We start from the raw sequence: 2,263 nt of genomic DNA, 5'->3' as shown, positions 1-2,263 counted from the left end.
CTATGTAAAGAATGTAGAAAATGAAAAATTATTTAACATGCAATAACAAGAATTCATTAATTTCCATGAATGCAAGTAGTTTTCTAATATTGAATTAACTATGAATACATGTTATGACTAGTCAATTTTATCACATGTTTATTTGCTTAATGAATAGATAAAGAACATAATAGTCTCTGAAAAAGAAAAACCTACAGAGACAGAAGTATGTAGTCATATATATGTGTATATATATATATATATATATATATATATATATATATATATAAAGTAATATTTGGAAATGCATATAGATTTTGATATATATTGATACTCTACTTAAGAGTTATGAATAGTGGGAGAACAACCCTCCGGATGATTTTACTACAAGTAATATATAATCAAATAGAAATAATAATGTAAGTTTAATATGCTGGTAAGCCAGTTCAAAAGGGTAACTTTTGTTCAAATTTGTTATTCCATGTCGTGTTTATTTGTTAGGTAAAAGCCCTCCCAGTGAACCACTTTGGAACTTAGGCATACTATTTGTTATGTAAAATCCCTCCTAGGGAACCACTTTAGAACTTAGGGGTACTAGACACCTATAAATACTCTTTCCACATTCACAATGTATTATAAAAGAGAAATTACTAACCGTGAGTAAGATGCTTTGAGAAAAACAGAGCATTTATAATTAAAACAAAGTAAATGTTAATATAACTACACATTCTTTGACTAAAATTCACCTCAAAATAATCATGAAGTTTCAAGATATATAGGAACAAAATGAACACACTTATGAATTGGCTTGAAATATATATACATTCTTGCATTAGATAAAGGTTAATTACTTAAATTATGAAAAGAAGATACATGGTATCTACATAATAACATAGCTTATGATCTTGTGATTGCCTATTCCTTATTTGTGTAGTATTCTTATATGTGATTATCTCCAAGATGAGTTTCATATGCACACTTTGGAGATTAATTGATAGTATCTTTCTCCATATTTGTAAAAGAAAGGAATTTCAAAATAGATTCTTACGCGGAAGAGTGAATCCTTTATTCTATATTGGAATAACTCGGGATGAAGTCTAAAGTTCAAACTTGTCAAAACACAATACCACTATTAGTACCCAGATGCATCTGTTATAACAAATAAATCAAATTTGTAACCAACAAAATTGTTTAACAAAATTTACCTTAAGAGTGTATAGGCAGTCATGCTTTTTTCAAAGACCTGCAGATGTAAAAGGTTAACTAGAAAGTACTACCATGCTTATAAACTTAAAAAAAAACAAAAGAACATGAATTATAGATATAGAACCAAGTCCTTATAAATTTCAAGAATGAGAATATGTTTCGAAGAGAAAATAATTATGAAATTTGAAGAACAACTGAAAGACCCAAGAAATTTAAAGTATCAAGCAACTGAGAGGAGTCAAAAGTTATGTTGGATACCTCGATAGAACGCTATATCCACCACCATATCAAAAAAAATTCATTGATTGGTTTCCTCGAAAAGAGATAACATCTCCAATTTAAACCTAAAAGAGGAAAGTAGAAGAATTAAAGTCTAATATAATAGTTTTAGTGAGCCCTATCTAGAGTAGCAAGGGAATCATACCTATGAAGCCCCTTCTGCAGTCAAACAAGAAACCAGAACCCTAAATAAGAATTACCTACTTAATGAATAGAATGGATATACAAAGAAGAGAAAAAATATGATACTATACCTAATAAGTGGGGCTACGGGGTAGCTAGTCCCTGCCTTGAAAGGAAATAATGGCGAATAAGGCGAATAAAAGAGAAATGAAACAGAATATTGATTTACCATCGAAGTGAAAAACGTGGAAATAATGGCGAATAACTAGCTAAGTTTATTCTAGCCGGAACTACACATAGATCTAGACAAATACTAAGGCAATAGAATTCAGAATGCTACGTAAAAATAGTCGGGGACAGACATGGAAATAGTTAAGTATAACTTGGTCTAGTATAGAGTTAGGTAAAGTGTGTTTCTTTACTATGTACATTTTGTAACTTACAATCTGATGGTCACGATATGTAGTGATCCGACGGTTCATTCTCTCCTCGGTATTACCGACACTTGATCCGTGGCTTAACACCCGATTGGTCCATGATCTCTATTTAAAGAGCATGGAGGGTCATTTGTAGGTTAACCGTCCATGAGAGAAGCTTATGTAAATTTTCATACTTTTATTAATAAATTGCCTGAAGTGGCTGCGTTGGCTCAGGCCGTGGACTGTTTCCCTCTTTG

This window comes from Pinus tabuliformis, chromosome 9 (genome assembly GCF_031772625.1).
Source record: "Pinus tabuliformis cultivar Carrire ecotype Pingquan chromosome 9, CPIR1, whole genome shotgun sequence".
Lineage (NCBI taxonomy): Eukaryota > Viridiplantae > Streptophyta > Pinopsida > Pinales > Pinaceae > Pinus > Pinus tabuliformis.
This window is presented reverse-complemented; position numbering follows the sequence as displayed.